The sequence below is a fragment of the Suricata suricatta genome, chromosome 1 (genome assembly GCF_006229205.1).
Source record: "Suricata suricatta isolate VVHF042 chromosome 1, meerkat_22Aug2017_6uvM2_HiC, whole genome shotgun sequence".
NCBI lineage: Eukaryota > Metazoa > Chordata > Mammalia > Carnivora > Herpestidae > Suricata > Suricata suricatta.
This window is the reverse complement of record NC_043700.1, coordinates 15,671,839-15,697,928: the sequence shown is the minus strand read 5'-3', so window position 1 is coordinate 15,697,928 and position 26,090 is coordinate 15,671,839. Positions and strand designations below refer to the sequence as shown.

Sequence of the window (26,090 nt, the reverse complement as noted above, 5' to 3'; positions counted from 1 at the left end):
TTTAGCCACTCTGACTGGCGTGAGGTGGTATCTCAGTGTGGTTTTGATTTATGTTTCCCTGATGATGAATGATGTTGAGCATCGTTTCATGTGCCTGTAGGCCATCTGGATGTCCTCTTTGGAGAAGTCATCATCAAGACAGTATGGTATTGGCACAAAAACAGACACATAGACCAATGGAATAGAATAGAGAACCCAGAACTGGGCCCACAAATATACGGCCAATTAATTTTTGACAAAGCAGGAAAGAGTATCCAATGGGAAAAAGACTGCCTCTTTAGCAGGTGGTTCTGGGAGAACTGGACAGCAACATGCAGAAGAATGAAACTAGACCACTTTCTTACACCATACACAAAAATAAACTCAAAATGAATGAAGGACCTGAATGTGAAACAGGAAATGATCAAAATCCTTGAGGAGAAAGTAGGAAACAACCTCCTTGATCTCAACCACAGCAATTTCCTACTTGACACATCCCCAAAGGCAATGGAAATGAAAGCAAAAATGAACTATTGGGACCTCATCAAGATAAAGAGCTTCTGTACTGCAAAGGAAACAATCAAGAAAACTAATAGGCAACTGACAGAATGGGAAAAGATAGTTGCAAATGACATTTCAGATAAAGGGCTAGTATCCAAAATCTACAAGGAACTCACCAAACTCCACACCCAAAAAAACAACCCAGTGAAGAAATGGGCAGAAGACAAAACTAGATCTTCAAAGAAAAGACTGGAACAAGAGAGGAGGAAGGGCACTGTATCATAATAAATGGGTCTATCCAACAAGAAGTCCTCTCAGTTTTAAATATTTATGCCCACAAATTGAAAGGAACCAAATATTAAATCAATTAATAGCAAACTAAGGAAACTCATTGTTAATAATATAATAATAGTAGGGGACTTTAATACTCCATTTACATTAATAGATCATCTAAAAAAATCAACAAGGAGAAAATGGCTTTCAATGACACATTGAAGCCGACGGATTTAAAAAATTCTTTTTAATGTTTTTATTTGTTTTTGAGAAAGAGAGAGAGAGAGAGAGAGAGAGCAGGAGAAGGGAAGAGAAAGAGGGAGATACAGAATCTGAAGCAGGGTCCAGGCTCTGAGCTGTCAGCACAGAGCCCGATGTGGGGCTAGAACTCACAAACCATGAGATCATGACCTGAGCTGACGTCAGACACTTAACCGACTGAGCTACCCAGGCGCTCCTACATGGATTTAACAGATAAATTCAGAACATTCCACCCTAGAGCAGCAGAATGCACATTCTTTTCAAGTGCACATGGGACATTTTCCAGAATAGATCACGTGCTGGGTTACAAATCAGACCTCAACAAATAGAAAATGATTGAAGTTATGCTATGCATACTCTCTGACCATATGCTATGAAACTTGAAGTCAACCACACGAAAAAATTTGGAAAGACCACAAATACATGAAGGTTAAAGAACATCCTATTAAAAAATGAATGGGTTAAAAATAAATTAATATTTATATAAAGAAAGCAAGTCCTAAAAAAAAAAAAGAATGAATGGGGTAACCAGGAAACTAAAGAAGAAATTAAAAATGAAAACATGGAAACAAATGAAAATGAAAACACAATGGTCCAAAACCTTTGGGTGCAGCTAAAGTAGTCCTAATAGGGAAGTTTATGAAATACAGGCCTACCTCAAGAAGCAAGAAAGCTCTCAAATACACAACCTAACCTTACACATAAAGGAGCTAGAAGAAGAACAACAAATGAAGCCCAAAGCCAATGAAGAAGGGAAATAATAAAGATTAGAGCAGAAATAAATGATATGGAAACTAAAAAACAATAGAACATATCAATGAAACCTGGCGCCTGATAAACACCTCCGTAGCCAAACTTATCAAGACGAAAGAGAAAGCATTCAAATAAGCAAAGTCATGAATGGGAGAGGGGAGAACAGAACTAACACAAAGAAACAGAAACAATCATAAGAGGATATTATCAGAAGCTCTAGGTCAACAAACTGGGCAGTGTGGAAGAAGTGGACAAATCCCTAGAAACATGTAAACTACCAATGTTGAAACAGGAAGAAAGAAAATGTGAACAGAGTGATAACCAGCAAAGAAAATGGATCAGTAATAAAAATAATCTCCTAACAAACAAACTCCAAGGCCAGGTGGCCTCCCAGGGGAATTCTACAAAACATTTAAAGAGTAGTTAATATCTATCTTCTCAAACTGTTCTAAAAAAAAAAAGAAATAGAAGGAAAATTTCCAACTCATTCTATGAGGCCAGCATTAACTTGATTCCAAAACCAAAGACCTCAGTAAACAGGAGAATTACAGGCCTATAACTCTGATGAACATGGATGCAAAAATTCTCAACACTAGCAAATCGAATCCAACAGTACATTAAAAGAATTATTCACCATGATCAAGTGGGATTTATTCCTCGGCTGCACAAGTGGCTCAATATTTGCAAATCAATCAATGTGATATACTACATTAATAAAAGAAACAACAAAAAACATGTGATCATTTCAACAGATACAGAAAAAAAAACATTAAATAAACTATAGTGTCCATTCTTGGTAAAAACCTTCAACAAAGTAGTGAACATACCCCAACACCATAGAGTCCATATATGAAAATCCCATAGCTAATAAAACCTTCAATGGGAAAAGACTGAGAACTTTCCCTTTATGGTCAGGAACAAGAAGGGATATCCACTCTCACCACTGTTACTGAATATAGTACTGGAAATTCTAGCCTCAGCAATCAGACAATGACAAGAAATAAAAGGCATCCAAATTGGCAAGAAGAGGTAAAACTGCCACTATCTGCAGACAACATTGTTCTCTATGTAGAAAACCAGAAAGACCCCACCAAAAAATTGCTAGAACTGATACACAAAATCAGTAAAGCCACAGGATACAAAATCAATGTACAGAAATCTGTTGCATTTCTATACACCAATAATGAATCAGCAAAAAGAGAAATAAAGGAATAAATAAAGGAATACAATTATACCCAAAATAATAACATACCTAGGAATAAACCTAACCAAAGAGGTAAATGATCTGTACTCTGTGAACTATAAAAAACTGATGAAAGAAACTGAAGACAACACAAAGAAACGTAAAAATATTCCATGCTGATGGATTGGAAGAACAAATAGTGTTAACATGTCTATACTACCCAAGGCAAACTAAACATTGAATGCAATCCCTATGAAAATACCATCCACATTTTTCAAAGAACTAGAACAAATAATCTTAAAATTTGTATGGAACCATAAAATACTGAAAAGACAAACCAATCTTGAAAAAGAAAGGCAAAGCTGGAGGCATTACAATTCTGGACTTGAAGCTATTACAAAGATGTAGGCATCAAGACAGTATGGTACTGTCACAAAAACAGACACAGTGGTCAATGGAACAGAACAGAAAACCCAGAAATGGACCCACAGCTATATGGTCAATGAATCTTCAACAAATCAGGAAAGAATATTCAATGGGAAAATTATCTTCAACAAATAGTGTTGGGAAAATTGGACAGAAACATGCAGAGGAATGAAACTGGACCACTTTCTTATATCATACATAAAAACAAATTTAAAATGGATGAAAGACCTATATATGAGGCAGAAAATTATCAAAATTCTAGAGGAGAACACAGGCATCAATCTCTTTGACACTGGCTCTGGCAACTTCCTATTAGGCACGTCTCTGAGGCAAGGGAAACAAACACAAACATGAATTATTGGGACTTCATCAAGATAAACTTCTTCTTCAAAGTTAAGGAAACCATCAACAAAACAAAAAGGTAACATTCAGAATGGGAGAAGATATTTAGAAATGACATATCTGATAAAGGGTTAGTATCCAAAATTTATAAAGAACTTATCAAACTCAACACCAAAAAAAAAATATATATATATAATAATCCAGTTAAGTAATGGGCAGAGAACATGAACAGACACTTTTCCAAAGAAGACATTCAGATGGCTAACAGACTTATGAAAAGATGTTCAACATCACTCATCATAGGGAAATACAAATCAAAATCATGGTGCGGTACCATCAGAATGTCTAAAATTAACAACACAGGAAACAACAGGTGTTGGTGAGGATGTGGAGAAAGGGGAACCCTCTTACACTGTTGGTAGGAATGCAAACTGGTGCAGCCACTCTGGAAAACAATATGGAGGGTCCTCAAAAAGTTAAAAATAGAACTATCTAGGACCCAGAAATTGTTACTAGGTTATTTACCCAAAGGATACAAAAATACTGATTTGAAGGTACATGTGCACCTCAATGTTTATAACAGCATTATCAACAAAAATAAGTATGGAAAGAGTCCAAGTGTCCATCAACTAATGAATGGATAAAGAAGTGATATAGATAGATAGACAGATATAGATGTGCGCGCGCACACACACACACACACACACACACACACACACAGACAACACAGAGTGGAATATTATTCAGCCATCAAAAAGAACAAAATCTTACAATTTGCAATGATGTGGATGGAGCCAAATTTTATTATACTAAGTGAAACAAATCAGTCAGAGAAAGACAATACCATATGACTTCACTCACATATGGAATTTAAGAAATAAAACAGATGATCATAGGGGAAAGGAAAAAAGAGAGAAGGTGGCACTCTTATTGTAGAGAATAAACTGAGGGTTGCTGGAGGGGAGGCAGGAGGGCAGATGGGCTAAATCCGTGGTGGGCATTAAGGACAGCACTTGTGATGAGCACTGGGTGTTACATGTAAGTAATGAAATGCTAAATTCAACTCCTGAAACTATTATTATGCTATATATTAACTAACTAAAATTTAAATAAAAGCTTGAAACATAAAAAATAAAAAGCTTGAGTTGTAATTAAAATATTGTATATACTGTATCAAAATTATTTAGGAAACACTGTATAAAATATTTTGATTTTTTATATAAAATTTTGGTAAGTCATAAATTAAATATAATCATGTTTGATATTTTAAATGGGTGATTTGAAGATAGTTTAGTTGCAATCACAGTGTTAGACATAGAAATGAAAAGAAGTAAGATTTTCATTTATGGAATCTTTGCACAAATAGAGTTTTTAAGGAATTAAAATTGCCAATGAATAAAACATGAATGCAGCTGAGTGCAATGAGGTGGGTGCAGAAGATACAATTCCATGCTTCTAAGCAGGTGACCTTTGAATATTTGAGGCAACATGAACTCTTCTCCCTTATACTAAATCAATTTTTTTCAGAAATATGCCTTGTATAGTTGCTGTGTATTTGGACCATTACTTTCTTGAAGTTTGTAATTCCCCTCCATTTTATTCTTGTTGAAAGAAAACTATATGTGATTTCATTTCTACAATACTAAGATCATTTCGCTTCTTAATCATAATCTTGGTTAAATGGCCAGTTTGGAGGGTTATATGTCTAACACCTGCTATTTGGTTATCATCATAGACTCCATTCCACCATGTTCCTGGGTTAATGCCACTTTCTTATGGATTTCTGTACCTTCTTTCTTGAAATATTCTTGTTCTGATTAGACTATCTCTTTTCCCTTGCTCACCAGAATATTTATCACAGGTTATCATTCAAGTTCTTGAACATCTGTTTTTATTCTTTTGTCATATGATTTTGACTTATAGGCTATTTGAGGTTCAAAATACTTTTTATGTGGGGCACCTGGGTGGCTCAGTTGGTTAAGCGTCCAACTTCAGCTCAGGTCATGATCTCATGGCTCATGAGTTCGAGCTCCATGTTGGGCTCTGTGCTGACAGCTCAGAGCCTGAAGACTGTCTTCAGATTCTGTGTCTCCCTCTCTCTCTGACCCTCCCCTGCTCGCGCTGTCTCTGTCTCTCAAAAATAAATAAAAATACTAAAAAAATACTTTTAATGCAAAATCATGAAGGCATCATTCCCCTGTCCTCTAATATACATTGTTCCTTAAAAGAAACCATGCCCGTATGGTGTTCTTTCCTTTATATAAAAGGTTCTTGTCTCTTACTCCTCTTTTTCTTTTCGGAAGTATCTTTTCTTTCTTCTTGGTAATGTAAAATTTCACAAATATATTTTGTGCTAAATCTTTCCCCTAAATGTACCAGTACACTCTAAGCCATTTTCTTTTCTTTTTACAAATTTTTTTAATGTTAATTTAGTTTTGAGAGAGAGAGAGAATGAGTGGGGGCGGAGAGAGAGGGAGACACAGAATACAAAGCAGGCTCCAGGCTCCGAGCTGTCAGCACAAAACCCAACGGGGGGCTCGAACCCACGAACTGTGAAATCATGACCTGAGCTGAAGTCAGACATTTAACTGACTGAGCCACCCAGGCGCCCCACTCTAAGCCTTATTCTATCTGAAGACCCATGTCTAAGTCTTTAGATTACTTTTTTCTACTATTGCTTGGATTATTTCCCCTCCTTCTCTTCCTGTGCTCTCTCCTTTGGAACCACTTTTAGGTTGATATGGTCCTTGCATATGATCATCTTTGTATTTAAATTTACATCCTACCTTTTTATCTCTTTAGGATAAAAGAGAGAAGCTCAGCTTTTTGCATTGGGATTTGTATTATATATACTTTTTAAATTTTAGAAGTTATATTTTAAACACAGACAGAAGAGTACACAAAATGTGAATGTACAGCATGTTGAATTTTCACAGAGAGCATGTCAGTGCCTTCACTGCTCCTCTCAGGAAACGCAGCCCCACGAGCCCCTCAGAAACCTCCCTCATGCTCCCACCCAGCCGCCACCTCCTCCTTCCCACAGACAAGTACTTCATGACTTTGTACACAAAAAGATTAAGTTGACTTTTGTATTACATGTTAATGGAATTGTGCATTATGTATCATTTTATGTCTTTTTTTTTTACTCCATATGAGATCCACATCTTGTCCTACAGCAGCATTTGCTAAATTCCATTCATAAAGAATATGGCTATCCCAAGTTAATTTCCCAGTATTTCTAATGGAAAATCATAAACAATAGCACAATTCACCGAATTTTACAGTGAACACCCTTGTGTTATCATCTGTCTACCCATCTACCCACCATCAGTTCACTGCCACATCAGTACCTCTCCCTCTAAAGAGTATGCATTGCTCTCTTCAACTCAGGATTTGTTAATAGAGGTTTTCTTTTGATATAAAATTTGCATACTATGTAATGCACAAATCTTTAGTGTACATTCTCTGATTTCCAACACATGTATACACCTAATGAGCTTCCCCGTCCCCTCTCCAATTACTTCCAATCCTTACCTCCCAGAGCCCGTAACAGCTCTGTTTTCTACTATAATGTTAGCATCATAGGAACGTTCCATTCCTATCAATGGAATCATATTCAGTCTCTTAAATAATGCTTATTTCACTCAAAAGGTATTTTTGAAATTCATCCATGTTGCATGTAGTGGGAGTTGTTTGGTTTTTGTTTTAACCCAATGGTATTCCATTATATGAATGTATCATAGTCTGTCCATGCTCATATTATTAGGCACATGGATTGTGTGAAGTTTTGCACTATAATAGAATAAAGTTACTATGTACACCTTTGTATACATTTTTATGGACATATACACTTGATTTCTTTGAGGTAATTATCTATGATTAGATTGGTTGGGTATTTGATAAGTGTATAGTTATTTTAAAAGAAACCAGCAGATCTTTTATCAAAGTTTGTATCATTTTACATTCCCACCAACATCTTTACCAACACTTGGTACTATTATGTTTCAGTCATTCTGGTGTGTGTAGTAATTTCTCATTATGGTTTTAATTTGCATTTCCTTATTGACTGATATTTAACAATTTTTATGTGCTTATTGTCCATTTGTATATCTTTCCTTATATAGTCAAAGATTTCACTCATTTTTTAATTAGGTTGTTTCTTATTTATTATGGCATTATAGGAATTTTTATATACATAGATATCAATCCATTGTCAGATTTATATTTTATGAATGTCTTCTCCCATTTTTTGGGTTATCTACTCATTTTCCTAGTGAATGATAATATCTTGATAGTTATGAGAAAGCCTAATTTATCATTTTTTTTAATTTCTGCTTTCTGAGTCCTCTCGGAGAAACTGTCTCCTCCCAAGTTAATTTTTTGTTAAGATGTATGGTTTGCAGTGTTAGGTTAGGGTCTGTGATCTCTAATAAATTTTTGTGTCTGATGGGAAGGAAGAGTCTAGGTTCGTTTTTTTCGGTTGTACGTACAGCTCATCAGACATTTTTTAAAAAATACTTTCCTTTTCCCACTGGCTTGCTTCAGTGCGTTTCTGAAAAACCAAATAAGCGTGGGTGGGTTTAAGTGTGGTCTCTATCTGGGCTCCCCACTCTCTTACACGGAATACCTGTTGATTCTTTGCCAACACCACGTTGTTCCGATTACTGAAGAGTCTTACTGTAAACCTTGAAGTCACAAGTATAAACCCTCCCACTTGACATTCTCTACCTAGATTGCTTTTTCCAGGCCATGGTTGATGGGAATTATCTGAAATAATTTTCCTTATTTTTAGATTAATTATTCCACCTGACTAGAATGTGAAGCTATAAGAGTAGTTGATTTTACTCTGTACTGTTTTGCCTGTCTCTAGAAAAATGACGGGAACACAGCAAATATTGAATAAATAGATACTGAATGAATAGCTTTCCATGGGCAGTTAATCAACTCATGAAAACCTCCTTTCTCTCCATGAACAGCCGCAACTTTATTTTGGTTGCATGTGTACCTAACGTGATATTCTCTGGTATGATCATTTACTCAGTTTCATTCTGAGATATTTAAAACAACCAAACATATATTCAATGTATTGAGATGAATCAACAAAAATACTACTTAAATAATTTAGGTTTTTCCATAGAATCTAAAGTTTATGTCACAAGAAGAATTCCAGATAAGTTTTAGAGAATAAAATTATTTTAGATGATTAATTGTAGGAAAATAGAATGTTTATAATTTTCCTAATATGCTTTTAAAAGTAGTGGTTTTAGTTTTATTCTAATCTAGTCTTCCAACTAGAAAAAAAATTAGCTTCTATTAACTATATGGTGGCCTTTATAATTCTGGCATTATGTATTGTTAGAGCTACACACAATTTTCTTATTTATAGGCTACAAGAAGCATCACAGCCCAGGCCAGCGCCTTTCCAAATTGCTCTGGTACATGAGAAATGTGGGGCTGGAAAATATACATCCTGGAAGTCAGGGATGACCTCCCCAAACCCCAGCTCTCTGAGGGTCCCCCAAACCTCCTTCCCTGTATCATAAGCGCGTCTCCCTATATTTACCAACTCACGCACACAGTCCCTGCAATATTCTCTCCTCTTTGTCTGGCTGACACTTATCTCTTCTGAAAAGGCTGTAGATAGCTCAGAATTACTGAAAAGTTCTAATCCCTTTACAAAGAATGTTCTTGAAGACTGAAAGATATTCCTCGATCTGAAAATACATTCCTCACATAGGAAAAGTCTCAGCAAATGATAGGGAGAACGAGTGAAAAAAGAAAATGCACAAAGAGAATATTAGGAAACTTCAGCAACAAGAAAAAAAAAAATCCTAAAACCTTCAAAGGAGAACATATGATCAATGACTTTTAAAAGAAAAAGATCCTGAGTAATAACAAAACTTTTCATTAGCAACATCAGCCACCAGGAAACAATGTGTGTTCAAAATAATCAAGGAAATAATTCTGAACCTAAAATTTCACTTTCAGACGAACAACTCAGGATAAGGGGAACGCTCTTTTGAGATACGTAAGTATTCAGTAAGTTTATGACGATGCAACCTGTAATGGAAAATTTACTCTGGAGTTTGCTTCAGTAAAACAAACCAAAATACAGTGAGAGGATGGAACGGAAGTGAAAAAAAATGCTACTGAGTGAGACATCACAGAAGCAAAGAAAGCTCAAAAGATGAAAAATAGGCACTTGGTGGGCCTTGCAATTTCAGAAAGGGCTCACAGGGTGCATAAAATTACATGTCTCCGTCCAAATAAGAGACAATATTGCATCACGATTAAGGCGTGGGGCCGGTAGCCAGGCTACTTAGAGCTGACCACTGTTTAGTTTGGCTTTTACAGTTTGGTTTGTAAACTTCACAGTATTCTTTTTTTCCTGAAATGTATACAGATACACCTAAATGCAGACACACACACCAATGCACAATCTATTGTGAAATTGGGAGGCAACTTTCTGAAGCCAGGACTGCCCAAGGCTGACTCGAATTTCATCAGACTCCCCTGCATTTGCCAGGGCCAAGTTCTGACCTTCCTATCCATCTAAATGCCATTCTACTTGTCACCTCTGCCACCTTTCTTTATGAGGTCAAAGAAAGCCACTTGGTATTCCTAGGAACACCTGTAAGTGTCTTCTTCTTTTCAAGTGTATCATCATAAAATGCCAGCTCCTGTCTCTTCTCCAGCCAATAAAACTAAGAAAAACAGATAAGCTCATTCAAGCTCCTGGGGCTCTGCAACTTTAACACAAAGATAGGATATTTTTTAAAGACTGTTGAAAAATGAGTTCCATAGCTTTCCTAAAGTGCTTTTCCACATTTTACAGAACTCACGCAGGAAAAGAAACTAATGGCTGCATAAAATGCTTTATTATTTAATTATAACTTCTTGGTCTTACGTGTATTCGGAGTTATGACACACTTCTCCCACCCCTCTATCATCTCTCTTTTCTCCCATTCTCCTAGTTGATTCCGACCAGATCAAAGAAAGACCAAAGAATGCTAAAAACCAATGCGCATTCCAGATCTGCCCAACATGAGAGAGTCTATCCCAGTAAGAATCTTAATGATATACCTTCATGTACTCTGCTAACAGCTGAAAGTTCCTTTTTTCATTAGTCCGAGTCCAGTCGTTTTCACCAGGGAAGCACGGTAGATTTCCTGCTGCAATCTTGAAAGTGAAACTAAAAAAAGAAAAGGAGGAAAAAAAACAAGGCAAGCTTCTTACAGTTGGTGAAGTCTATGAAGGACATAAGGAAAAAAAACACAGTTATTAGCAAGAGAGATTTTAAATTGCTTCTTAAAAATGTCTTGCTTTTCTTCTTCAGATACAATCCCTTGGGGTTTATTAAAAGAGTCACAGATTTAGCAACAGAGAAGTTGAAAAAGCAGGAACCTCCTTACTCTGTGTGGGCAGGGCTAGTACTCTAGAGGTTAACAGATCCCTGAGGGTGAATTTCTCTGTTTATTCCGCCCCCCCCCACCCCCCCGCAAAACCTGTGCAGAACTGTTAGAATCTAGTAGAATGTGGTCAGAGTGACAGAAAAAAACCACAACCCCTAATCAAAGCTAAGTAATTTCACTTCTCTTATCTTCTTAGCAAGCCTGGAAGATTAGTAATGCAGAAATGAACCTTTTGGTCAAAGAAGACACCTAGTTCACAGCAGAATTGCTGGCTGTGGTAAAGCCAAAAGCCAGGCCTAACACACGCTGCTCCAGTTTCTAGAGTCAGAGCCTGTTACAAAGCACACAGATGTGCCCAGATTCACCAGTTAGTCCTCAGTCAACTTCACTGACTCTGGCTCGGCTAGTTGAAGGAATGTGCTTGTCAGAAAAAGAACGCATTTTTCACTATTGATACAATACGATATAATATTATTACCTACATTGTTATATAGTAAAATATAACACTTAGAGATCAACTCATTCAACTCCCTTATTGGGAGAAATCAGGAAACCTAGCCAGGTGAGGGATTTGCCTAAGGATATACCATGAGTTACCATAACGCTTCTTTATTCAAACAAGGATAGTCATGAAAATGCCTGGAACAGTTGAAGTAGGTCCCTCGCTTGACTTGATGGCAGAATTGAGAGCAAGAAATAGGTTTGTATTGTGAGGCAAAATGTCCTCCCTGGGCACCAGCCTTAGTGGGACCACCTTGTACTCAATTCCCTGGGCTCATGGTCACACTTTTCTCATTTTTTACTTGTCCTATCTATAATATTATAAGCAAAAAATTGCCTTGGGTAAAGGATACTCCCCCACGTTTACCCATTGGGATCTGTAGTAAAACATGACTAAGAGTCCGCGAAGGTTTCTTCTCTGTGAGCTCCCTGAAGCAGAACAGGGTATGGTCTTTGTATTATAACTCTCCAGCCACTCTTCCATGGTAGGCTGGCGCTGGGCCTCCAATGAACCAGGCTCCTCTTCAGTATTCAGACCTTTGTGTTAGCTTTTCCCACAATGACTCTGGGCTAGGCCACATGACTAGTATTGGCCAACTGGATATTATCATTAAAAATTTTTTTTCTTGTTAATGTTTGTTTATTTTTGAGAGAGAGGACAGAGTGAGAGTGGGAGAAAAGCAGAGAAAGGAGACACAATCTGAAGCAGGCTCCAGGCTCTGAGCTGTCAGCACAACCGTGAAGTGGGCTCCAGCTCAGAAACCGGGAGATCATACTCTGAGCCAAAGTTGGACGTTTAACCAACTGAGCCACCAGGAACCTCACGCCAACAGCATATCATTAAGCATAAAGTGAGCCAAGACTTGATAAGCGTTTGCACACTGGTGCTTACCCTCTTCCTTTTAGAATTCAATTCAGTTGCTATGGGGTTAGAAGCCCAACCTAGCCTTCTGCAAAGGCAACATGGAGGAGAACCGAGAATCCAGTCACCAACTCCACTGAGCACCCAGAAGACAGCCAGCCTCAAACTGTTGTCCATGTGAGTAAGCCATGCTGGGAGTGGATCTTTCAATCCCAGTTGAGTCACATGGAAGAGATGCCACATGGAGACAAATTGTCCCCAGGTTCTGCCAAAATTGAAGAAGAGTAAACAAATAAATGACTGTTGTTTTACCCCCCCAAAATTTGAGTGGTATATTATGTATCATTAGTTACATGACACACGTTCCCTCTACAATCTGACACCCCTACATGTTATGCTTTATGACTCCTTGCACTTTCCATAATGTTGGTTGCACTTTCCACAATGAGGCTTGAGCCCAGCATAGAGCCCAATGCAAGGTTTGAACTCATGACCCTGAGATCAAGACCTGAGCTGAAATCAAGAGTTGGACACTTAACCAACTGAGCCACCCAGACTCTCCTGAGTACGTTTTTATGAGAATTGAATAGGATAATATGCAAAGAGTTTCAGAATCTGGCAATTATAAGTAGAAAATAATCAATAATTTAATCTTTACATATTAATGGAACTACAGACCCTCTGTCCTCTGCCTGCTCTTAATAATAATAATACTTAATGAATTAGGCATTATTTTTAAAGGACAATTAAAGCCTTTTTAATCCTAGGAAAATAACTTTTTTGATGATTGAAGACAACGTATAATCATTAGGAAGTTTATTTGCTTAATTGTAAGATTTATATTGGAGGGCTGGATTATGGTTTTCATCATCATCCACATCTATAAAACTAGACTACTGATGGCTATATGAGATAATGTTTATAACTTCCCATATAAATTAATTTAAACATGAAGACCGCATCATTGTAAGTTCTAACATATTAGAAAGTTGAAATTGTGAGGAAAACAGACTATGTGAATAGACCGATTAATATTAGATAAAATAATTATGCTTTTGCCAGATTCTATGTCCAAATAAAGAATGAATTATTGAGGAATACTTAAACTTGGAACCGTACTGAATATCCAAATTCCAGGGAGCTACTGGGTATTTAAAAGAGTCAATATCATGAACAGATTTAATTTAGAATGGCTCTTAAGAATTTCTGCAATAAATTGGACTAGCCAATCTTCCTTGTGTTAGCAGGAAGCCAAAGTAAGGCTATGCTCTTTCATCATTAATATTTATGGGTCTGTTGGGGTGCCTGGGTGGCTCAGTCGGTTAAGCACCGACTTCGGCTCAGGTCATGATCTCACAGTTCATGAGTTCAAGCCACACAACCAGCTCTGTGCTAACAGCTAGCTCAGAGCCTGGGGCCTGTCTTCGGATTCTGTGTCTCCCTCTCTCTCTGGCCCTCCCCTGCTCACACTGTCTCTCTCTCTCAAAAATAAAAATAAAACATAAAAAAAACTTTATGGGTTTGTAATGTGATGAATGTATTGGATAGAGCTAAATGTGCCTCAGAACATTAGACAGGCAGGCATTTTAAGCTGTGCTCACTGGTCTCACTTTGCAGCCACCATTCAGAAAAGACATGACCCTACTCTGTACCATCTGAAATTTTAACAGGCATTTCCTTCTCTTTTCTTTTTTTTTTCTAAATTATTTCTCTAAACTAACGGTACAGTTCCTCTTACCAGTGTCGTTTCCATTTCTGCTCATTGACATCAGCTGGTTTAAACTAAACTCATCCAGAAAACAAACTTAGCAAGAACTTTAACAAGAGAGGAAATAATACTATGTCCTTCCCCCTACTCTCACATCTACTGAGCACAATTAGAAACTTGAAGTTCTCTTTTTTTATATTTGAAATTTTAAGGTGAGTTTATTAAGCTCAATGATGAAAGCTATCAGAAGAATATTCTCCTGAAAATTATTTTTTTCTTAGAAAAAAGAAAGAAAAATCAACACTTCAACACAGCCACAGATGCTCTGGCAGTCACACCACTCTGCAGATGGGGACAGTCCATTAGTCAGTCAAATCACTCTCTGGGTCAGCAGGATTATAGGCCTCATCATCCTCTAGCTCCAAGCCATCCATTTCCTGGAAGAGAGATTCTTCTACCTCCACATTGTTTCCAGCATCCTCCAAAAACTGGATATCAGATGTGTCAAGATTATGGTTTGTTTCAAATAGCTGTTTCCCACTTAATTTATTTTTTCCTACTTGCTCTTCTTCTTTCATTCTTTTTTTTTTTTTAATTTCCAAGAGTTCTGCATCAAACTTGGTCTTCCAACTTAAGAAATTCTCAATTGTAACAGGAGTGCCATGAAACAATTGCCTTTTGGCTTCCTCTGCTTCTTTTTCCTTTTGCTATTTTTCTTCTTCTCTTCTAGTTTTAATTTGATCTACTATTTAGTTTTTCTTGCACAGCTATCACTAAAGTAAAGATCATCACCATACCAAGGTTTTCCTCTGCCTGTAATGCTAATAGTTTTTAAATATCTGAGACATCATAATCTTCTAGGTTTTCCTGGGAGAATACTTCATAAAGAGGGGCGTCATCTGGATATTTTTCACTGTATGTAAACCTGAGGGTAGTCTGGACAGTTTCATCATTTTCTCCAGCCTCAGAGGTCACAGTCATGGTGAAACTGGGTGGATTTTCTGATAATCCTAAGATCATGAGCTGAGCTGAGCTGAAATCAAGAGTCAGACACCCAAGTGCCCCCACAGTAGTTACTTTAAGTGTATATACATTAAGTTCCTTGGTCTAACGGCATAGACTGCGAGAGCAGATTAACAAAGAATAATCTGACTCTATGCTAGCTACAAGAAGTTCTCCTTAAATCTAGAAACACAAATAACATGACAGTGAAAAGATAAAGATATTCCATATCAAGCAATAACCAAAGGGGCTGAGATGTCTTTACTACTATCAGACGAAATTGATTAAATCAAAAACTGTTATGAGACAAGAACAACACTGTATGTTGAAAAGTATCTACACACTCAAAATATGTGAAGAATTATCAACATATGTGAACCATACCTAAAAGCTTTAAAATATAAGAAGCAAACACTGACAGATTTGAAGGGACAAATAAATAGTACACAATAATAGTTGGAGACTTCAATACTTACGTTCAATTATGGATAGAGCAACCAGAGCAAAGATCAATAAGGAAATAGAGAACTTGAAGAACTTTATGAACCAATTGGATCTAGTGGACATATACAGAATACCCCACCCAACAAAAGCAGAATATATTTTTTAAGTGCACATGGAACATTTTCCATGATAGACCATATGCTAGGCCACAAGGTAAATCTAAGTAAACTAAAAGAGACTGAAATCATACAAGGTATCTTTTCTTATCACAATTGAATAAAACTAGAAATAAATAATGAAAGGGAAACTAGGAATTTCAACCCTATATGGGAATTAAACAACAAATTCTAAAACATCAATTGGTCAGATAAGAAATCACAAGGAAAATTAGAAAATATCTCCAGACAGGGGTACCTGAGTGGCTCAGTCGGTTAAGCATGACTCTTGATTTCAGCTCAGGTCATGATCTCACAGTCATGAGATCAAGCCATTTGTCAGGCACCATGCTTGGAGAGGAGCCCGCTTAAGATTCTCTCTCTCTTTCTCTCTCTCTCTCTCTCTCTCTCTCTCTCTCTCTCTCCTTCAGCCTTTCCCCCATGGTCTCTTGCTCTCTCACTCAAAAAAAAAAAAACCTTGAAACAAATGAAAATAAAGATATAATATACCAAAACTTATGGGATGTAGCAAAAGTAGTACTAGGCAAATTTATAGCTGTCAACACTTACAGTAAAGAAGAAAGTTTTCAAATCAAAATCTAACTTTACACCTTGAGAAACCAGAGAAAGCTGACAAACTAAACTCAAAGGTAGCAAAAAGAAAGAAATAATGAAGATTAGAGTAGATATCAATGACATATAGAGAATAAACAATAGAGAAAAATCAATGACACCAATAGTCTGTTCTTTGAAAAGATCCAACAAAATCAATAAACCTTTAGCTACATTGAATCAGAAAAAAATATTCCAATTTGAAAAGCATAAATGAAAGTTGGAACATTACCACCAATATCACAAAAATAATAAAACAAATTACAAGACAGTATTATGAATAACTACACACCAACAAATTGAATAATATGATAATGAAATGGCCAGATTCCTAGAAATATACAACCTATCAAAACTGAATCATAAAGAAAATGAAATAAATAGACCTAAAATTTAGTAATGATGATTGAATCAGTAATCAAAAACCTCCCACCAAAATAAAAAACACCAGATTGCATCACTGGTAATTTCTACCAAATTTTAAGAAGTTAGCACCAATCCTAATCAAACTGTTCCAAAAAATTAAGGAGGAGGAAACACTTCTAATTCGTTTAAAGAAACCAGCATTATTCTAATACCAAAGGTGGGCAAAGACACTATAAGAAAACTACAGAACAATATCCCTCATGAATATCAGTGCAACAATCTTCAATAAAATACTAGCAAACTGAGGTCAACAGCATATTAAAGGGATTATACACCATGATTTATTCTTGGAATAAAGAATGGCTCAACATGCAAAAATCAACCAATGTAATACACCACCTTAATAGATTGAAGGAGAAAACCATATGATCATCTCAACTGATACAGAAAAAAGGATTTGACAAAACTAAACACATTTTCATGATAAAACTTTCAACTAATTTATAAGATGTAACGATTCTTTTGATGATAAAACACAATACAATGACATTCAGATGAAAGCTAAACTCTGTTACTTACAGCTCCAAATGGGCAAAGGCTTCCTGACCATGCCACATGCATGGAGCTGTAGTAGACAGTTTATGTATGGCAAGCTGAGTAGGGTTAGCTAGGTTTTGCAGGCTCCTGTGGATTGATTAATTGGAGTAATTTCTGTGAGTTCTAGTGTACAGCGGCTCTCTCTAGTAGCTTAACAACTGTATGTAGGGCAATTAGTGTGGGTGTATGGTGGCCTAGAGTATGAGAACCTGATAAGGGAAGTTAGTGAGTTGTAGAGTTAATTAGCTCTTCAAGAAGGGGAGCCGATGGACCTCTAGCCAGGACCTCAAAACTGGGACAAGACAGCATTTTTAATAAACTGTATTACAATTGACCCCTGGATGTTTGGACCATCAGTTCTGAACCAGTTTTAGGGGCGGTGATACTTGAGTGTCCTAAATAATGAAAGAGACTTCCAGAGACAGAGCATCGTTTACCCAGACAGCATAGAAAACAACTTATGAAAGCAGAAAAATGGGAAAAAAAGAAGTATGAGGTTTTTGTAGGCCAGGCCATAATCAAGTTCCTCATTTAGTGGTATTAACCAGATCTGAAATTTCTGTTGTTTCTAACAGTATTTTGGTGGAGCTGTAAAGTGTGTTAAAAGTATGAATTTTATTTTTCATGACAATAATATCTTGGTGTGCTTCTTGGGTCAAACTGGCAAGCCTAGAAGTTATGTCATTGGAGTATATAAATTAATTGTTTAGCAAGGTATATGTAAAGGTTAATGGTATTTGTTTATAACCATTGCAGAAGGGTGGTTGTGGGGGCATGGTCAGAGTATAGAGTGGGAGATTGTGATGGAAAGCTGGAGTAGGGAGGTAAGAGAAGGCACTGGAAAGTGGGAGGTTCTCTCCCCAGGGGGTTGAGGGCTTAGATAATAACTGTCACTAATTTTTAGAATGGCACTATAGCACCCTCTATATGATTTCCATTTAGGCATGGGAAGGTAGCGGTTTTCGCAGAGAGCAAGGTATATACTAGAATCATGGAATATGCAGAGAGTAAACTCAGGAATTATGGTAGAATCCCTTATACCAAAGAAAGAAAATCAATAAATGTCCCATGTCTAATTTGTCAGTGTTTTGGGAGAAACTGTCTGTGAGCATTACAGGGGCAGTGGTCTGAGAGTCTGGGATGAAGTTATGTCTGATGGAAAGAGCAATGTCATCTCTAGTAGCAAATTCCTGGGCCAGGGTAATGTGGTCTGGGATGTGGGACTGGGATACAGATACCCACGGGGGTTGATGTGGGTCGTATTTTTGTGGCCATATGGTACTATAACAAGGTTGAGCCCCTACAAAAGTTGAAGGTAATGTTGACCTAGGAGTTTATAAATATCTTTTAAGTCAAGGGGCTTTTTGAGTGTACAGCTAGGAAAAGTGATACCAGCATGCCTGATAGTGTTCTAATTGGACCAAATTTCCAGAATTGGAATGGTACAACTAATGGGCTAATTAAGGGTGGCAAAATCTAAAAGCTCCCAACAATCCAAGCTTTTTCCCAGATGGATGAGGAGAGGGGTTTTATTGCAAATAGGATTTAAATACTGTGGACTGATTTGACTGCATGAGATTAATAGGCTGTAGGATTGTTAGTCATCTGAAATGTGACTGAAATTGAAACTTTGGCACTAGTTTGTCAGCAGGTCCTCTAAGCCAATTACTGTGGGCCTTTGCCACAGTTGTCAGTTCTGTTGGTGATGGGCAGTCAATATGGTCTTTGAGCTGCAGGGCTTGCCTTAGCTAATGTGGAAGGCATGTGGACCTCACCATTTGCCATGTTTGGTCAAAATAGTGGCTTACTTGGAGGGTCTCAGCCTCCCAATTGCAAGTTAATGAAAACTCCAAGACCAATGTAGTAAGACTAATAGCCAATTGAATGGCTATCATTACCTAAGGTTGATTTTCTCCTGGCATGTATTATTACCCAGGTAGAGCAATTTAGTTTTATCATTATAGGATATTATATTGATTCTATTATTATCCCTGAATGTGATTTTTATATAGCACGTGGAACTTTCGATCTCCCTTCTTGGTAGTTCACATTATTCTGGAAGTGAACCTGGAAAACTAATTTTAATTTTCTGGAGAGGATCACAGAGATGGATTAATGATCTACCCCCTGTGACCTGAATATAGGAGATTTTAGGTGGGTGAAAGTTTAGGCTCAAATGGGCCCCATACCACAGGAGCAGGCAACTGGCCCATGGGACAATCTGGTCTAATGAATCCCAGAAGAATATTTACCATTGATCTGGCCCCAGCCTGTATAGGATGGAAGGAGGAGAGAATATATATAAAGATATGGGAGACACCATTAAAAAGCCTCATTTATATGTCTTTGTATTGTATTGTATTACATCGAGTAAATGGGGATGGGAAAGATGATTACAATTGGTATAAAGTATGAGTAAGCCAAAGGGCCTTGAATTTAGACAGATTAAGACCTAGGGAAAGAGATAGATCCATTTAATGGTTCATTTGTTATTTTGTAATTTAAATAGGTGTTCTTTGAGGAGCCCTTTAGGCTTATCAAATAAAGGTATTGTCATGAGGCTAAAAGCTCTATTAAATACCTTCTATAGGAGCCTGGCACTGTTTATTTTGAGAAGTGAAATGTGTGTTTTTGTCAATATCAGTAATGTCTGGAATACTAAAGGGGTTGAGGAGTGTTCTGGCAAAGCTTGGTATTGTGGCCTTTGTATATGTAAAGATATGTGTATCTTTGGCTTATATTTTGGGTATTAGGAGGCAAGAAATTTCAAAAATTCTTTACCCTGAAAGGCACAAATTAGGCAATGGTTCTAAAGTCTGTAAAAACATGCAGATGGAGTCATTTGCTGGAAAGAGTATCGAGTGCTAAGATGACTGCCTGAAGTTTGGCCAATTGTGCTGACCCTTGGACTCCATCCCCATTAAGAGATGGGATGCAGCCACATTACATAGAGCTCCATCACATATGATGGTGGCAATTCCATCTGTACAGTCTAATCTGAAGGGGCTTCCCAGATAGCCAAGGGTCTGAGGGAAGGGTAACCTACTCCAGCACCATGGCATCTGGCAAAGAACTGGGGACAAGGGAGGCCACCTCATCCTGCAGGCAGCATATATCAGAAGGCCCACGTCTGGCTCCACCCTGTATTAAGGAGACCACAGTAGCCATGTCAAGCTTGTGGGGTGCTCCTTCTATCATCAAAGGCATAATGGGCAGGTGAGTATTAAGGGTCATAGCCTCAGATGTGAAAGCCTCTAGTTCCAGGGAAACCCAGTACTGCTAACATGTTTTACTCTAATAACGTATAGCACAGGGCCAGGAAAAGCAGTCTGTTGCATCAGAAATCCATGGACAATTTACGGCCATCATACAGAGCTCATGGACTCCAGGAAACATGAGAGGACATTATTAAATCTTCTATAGTGAAAGGATGTCTGAGAGTATTAATAGGAATTCTTGTTGATTTTACTTTGGACAATGTCTAGAGGTTTTTGTTGGAGGGGAACCATTTAAGGTAGGCTGATTTGTCGGGTGGAGCATCCCTACAAGTGAGATTAAGCAAAATTTGCAAATAAGAGATATGGTGAATCTAGAACCAAAAAGGACTAAAAGGTGTTGAACTTGTATTTTCTTAAGAGTGTGTCAAATGAATCTCTTCCTAGGATGTAATCACTGTAATGCTTGTAATCACTTGTGCTCTTAGAGAAAGACAGATGTGAGTAAGATCTTGTCTGCAAAGATGGCATATGATGGTAGAGTTGCTGAACTGCCCCATGCCCAGAAAAAGTTGCATTGTGTCCCTCCAGAGGTGAAGGTAAGCTTCAGCTGAGAGAGCGTTGAAATAGATTCTGAGTAAGACATATTTGCCAAATTATAAGAGCAAATATTTACAGGTTGCTGATTGGACGGAGTTAGTAATTTTAATAATATTGGGTATTGGGTATGGGGAACTCAAAAAATGAGACCATTTGCCACCATAAGGTGCCATTTCTTCATTTCAGATCTAAGTACAAGACAAATGGGGCTGACAAATGGAAAAGTAATAGAGATAATCATTACTAACTAGGTCTCATATGAATCTAACTCTTTAAAGATCCTGTTTTAACTTATATTGGATCATATTAACTTTTAGCTGGAGGTCCATGGAGTCCCATCTTTTTAAGCTGATTAGTAAGTGTCAAAGACTTAATTTTAATTTATTGCTCATTGTGTAGAGTACCTATGTCTACAATGGGTTATTTTGGGGCAACGTGTACTCTGACCATGAGAAATTTAGATGAAGTACAGTTGCAGTGAGGCATAACTTTTTTCCAATTTTCTATTTAGTTATTTTCCTAAGATTATAGAGATCTCACGCTTAAATTTAGCAGGATCCCCAGGATGTGGCAAATAATTATAATTTTAGCCCCAATAATGATTAAGTCCATGAAACTTTTCAAATTGGTGTAACTTAGCAAATGTTTATGTTATCTTAGCACCTATGTTGTAGAACCACAACAAGATTATCAGCACCCTTTTATATTTGTTATATACATTTTTAAAGTAAATTTTGGATTTCCACTTGGGTCAAATTAGGACCTTTGTTTTAATTTAAATATATGTGCTTACATAATATATAAAAATGTATAATTTTTAAACTTCTTCCCCCTGTATTCTCATATTTTTATTAATGAGAGGGTGCTTCTAGCTACCTGAAGCCCTGGTGTTTAGTTTCTGTCTCTGTCTGATAAGTGATGGGGAAATCTTCCAAATGATTACAGGAAAAGCAGAGGAAGGGCCCGTGGCATACCTCAAAGGAAGCTGTCTCTCCTTCCCAGGCTTCCCATCTACCTCCCCCGAGGAATAGGATTTGTACTTAGAGGGCTATGGCAGCCTGACCTTGGGACCGGACAGTTAGTTCCCTTGTTCCCAGTTATCAGTCCTTTGGCATGTTGATACGGGCAGCACTTGCTGAAGCCCAAGCACCCTGGCCCTGGGTTCTGTATTATTTAAGCAATTAAATCAGGTCGGTGTTGCGGAGTCGGGGAGAGAAGCAGAGATGAAATATTGGTGCAATTGTCCCAGAGGCCCTCTTTGGATTAAATATCGGCTACTGGCCCCCAAGGATGCATCTTATGATGCCCCTGAGAGTCTAGGGAGCACGTTGTTCATGGCAAGGACAGCAGGTATGCAGCTGCAAGGAAGGTAGGTTCATACCTCCACCTGAGCGACACCCACATCAAAACTAGGGCACCGACACCATCCGCCATGGGGGTCACAAGAAATACTGGGACAAACCAGGACAAACTAATGCTGGAACCGACCTCTACCAAACACGCAGGATGTGGCCCAAAACCCACCAGAACACCTGACCTTGCAAATGCAGCTCTGGTTGTGGATCCTCCCATTGCGCTAGAGTGGTTTCCCACCTGGGCTGATACTTAGCAATTGGCACTCTTTGTTTTTAATGTTCCCACAGGGAGGAAATCTGGGTAAGAAGAGGTTGACAATCACTGGCTGACACAAGAGCAAGCAGCAAGGCTCAGTCTCCGCAGGTGGCAATTCTGTCCTAATCTGCTTTCACAGTCCTGTGGAGCCAACTAGTACCGACCCTTCACGAAAGTACTCAAGAATCAGCAGTCATGGTCATGCCATCCTGCTCAGAGCACCGGTTTATAAGATTTAAAGATTCTTTTGATCACAGGACAGAACATAATGATACATAGATGGATGAACGGCGGTTCTCAACAAGCGAAAGCTTCCAGGCTGACCCACAAAGGGGGCTGTGACTGGGGACAGGGTAACAGCAAGCTGGGCTGCAGGAGGCAGTCTATGCATGGCAAGATGGATGGAGTTAACCAGTGTTTTGAGGGTCCCTGTGGATTGGCTAATTTAAATAATTTCAGGGGGCTCTGGGGCTTAGGGATTTGTCCCAGTAGTCTGGTACCTGGCCCTGGGCCAACTGGGCAAATGTATAGTTGCCTAAAGTGCAGGTTTAATAATGGAGGTGCCTGGGATGCACTTATAGCCAGCTACTCAAGAAGGCGAACTGACCAGTCCCTAGCTAGTTCCTCAAAACTGGGTGAGGACAATATTAAAATAAACACCACTATATTACATTAACGAACTGGGAATAGAGGAAACTTTCTCAACATCATAAAAGCTATTATGAGAAGCCCACAGTTAACATCATACTCAATGGTGAAAGACTGAAAGCTTTTACCTTTTATTAAAACTTTTTTAATGCTTTTATTTATTTTTGAGAAAGAGAGAGCGTGAGCAAGGGAGGGTCAGAGAGAGAAGGAGTCACAGGATCCGAAGACAGGCTACTGGTCAGCAAAGAGCCTGACACGGGGCTCGAACCCACGAACAATGAGATCATGACCTGAGCCGAAGTCGAACGCTTAACCAACTGAGCCACCCAGGTGCCCCTGAAAGCTTTTACCTTAAGATCAGGAACAAAACAAGGATGCCCACTTTTGCTACATCTACTCAATATAGTATTGGAAGTTCTGGGTAGGACAATTAGGAAAGAAAAATAAACAAAAGGTATCCAAATAGGGATGGAAGAAGTGAAATAATCTCTGCTCACATATCCCAAAGATTATCTCATGGGTTGTGAGAAGGAGCCCTGCATTGGCTGTCAGCACAGAGCCTGCTTGGAATACCTCTTTCCCTCTCTGTATGCCCCTCCCCAACTTGGGTGCTCTCTCTCTTTCTCTTTAAAATAAATTAAAAAAAAAAAAACTTAAAGAAAAAGAAAGAAAATAATTCGATTACAATACTACCCAAAACAACTTACAGATTCAATGTATCCCTACCAAAATCCCAACTACCTCTTTTTTGGAAATAGAAACACTCATCCTAAAATTCATATGGAATCTCAAGAGATCCCAATACCCAAATTATTCTTGAAAAAGAACAAAGTTGGAAGATTTACACTTCCAGACTTTAAAAACTATTACAAAGTAATCAAAACAGAGTGTTGGATGGCAAAAAGACAGACATATAGACCAAAGAAAAAGAATAGCCCAGAAATAAACACACATATAAATTCACATGTATGTTCAACTGATTTTTGACAAGGGTGTCAAGATCAAGTGAAGAAAGAACAGTTTTCTGACAGATGGCGTATGGAAAACTGGACATCCACATACAAAAGAATAAACTTAGACACTTATCTTACACTTTAAATTAAACTCAAAATGGATTAAATACCTAAATGTCAGACCTGAACTATAACTCTTAGAAGAAAATATAAAGGATAATCTTCATGATATTGGATTTAGCAAATGAATTCTTGCATATAACACCAAAAGCAAGGCTTGGAAGTATTTAAAATTAAATTTTCCATTGCAGAAAACTATGAAAGAGAGTAAAAGGGCAACCCACAGAATGGGATAAAATATTTTAAAATATTTAATAAAGGATTAATACCCAGAATATATAAAGAACTATAATTCAATGACCAAAAAAAGAAACAATTAAGAAATGGACAAAGAACTTGAATGGATATTTTTTCAAGGAAGATATATAAATGGGTAATAAGCACATGGAAAGATATTCAACATAATTAATTATTAGGAAAATGAAAATGAAACTTACAATGTTATACCACTTCACACCCATTAGGATGACTACTATAAAATATTATTTGAAAAAACAGAAAATAGTGTTAGTTAAAATGTGCAGATATTGGACTCCTTATGCATATCTGATGAGAATATAAAATGGTACAATTTCTCTGGAAAACTATATGGTGGTTTCTCAAAAAATTAAACACAGAATATCATGTGATCTAACAATTCCACTTGTAGATATATGCTCAAAAGAATTTAAAGTAGGGACTTGAACAAATACTTGTATATCCATGTTAATGGCAGCATTAAAAAATTACTTTAATGTTTATTTATTTTGGAGAGAGAGACAGAGTGTGAGTGAGGAGGGGCAGACAGTGGAGGCGATACAGAATCTGAAACAGGTTCTAAGCTCTGAGCTGTCAGCACAGTCCGATGGGGGACTCAGACATACAGTGAGATCACGACCTAGGCCAAAGTCAAATGCTTAACCACCTGAGCCACCCAGGCTCCCCAGGGGCAGCATTTTTGATAATAGCCCAAAAAATGAAAACTCATATGTCAATTGACAGAAGAATAGAAAAACAAAATGTGGTATATACATACAGTATGTAATTAAGTAGAATATTACTAAGGTTTAAAAAGAAATTCTTGGGGCATCTGGGTGGCTCAGTCGATTAAGCGACCGGCTTCCGGCTTCGGCTCAGGTCATGATCTCACGGTTCGTGGGTTTGAGCCCCGTGTCGGGCTCTGTGCTGACAGCTAGCTCAGAGCTGGAGCCTGTCTTCGGATTCTGTGTCTCCCTCTCTCTCTGACCCTCCCCTGCTCGTGCTGTCTCTCTGTGTCTCTCAAAAATAAATAAAAAACATTAAAAAAATTGTTTTTAAATAAAAAGAAATTCTTGTTGGGATGAACACTGGGTGTTAAATTTAAGTGACGAATCACTAAATTCTACTCCTGAAGCCAATACTACACTATATGTTAACTAGCTTGAATTTAAGTAAATTTAAAGAAAAGGATATTATGACACATGGATCACCCTTGAAAACATTATGGTTAGTGCAATAAGCCAGACCCTAATGGAAAAATGTTGCATGATGCCACTTATTCACTAGAATAGTCAAAGGCATAGAGACAGAAAGTAAAATCATGGTCAC

At 37.7% G+C, this 26,090-nt stretch overlaps 1 protein-coding gene and 1 pseudogene across 1 annotated transcript in view; both read right to left on the bottom strand.

The window, feature by feature from the left end:
• The window catches only part of TLR3 (toll like receptor 3), a 31,510-nt gene extending 20,625 nt beyond the window's left edge, over positions 1–10,885 (bottom strand). The window contains exon 1 of the mRNA XM_029927399.1: positions 10,802–10,885. The gene's annotated coding sequence lies outside the window, so the exon portion shown is untranslated. The remainder of the gene's footprint in view (positions 1–10,801) is intronic.
• A 3,678-nt stretch (positions 10,886–14,563) lies between these two features.
• Positions 14,564–15,221, bottom strand: LOC115300388 (annotated as a pseudogene).
• Between the last annotated feature and the right edge of the window lie 10,869 nt (positions 15,222–26,090).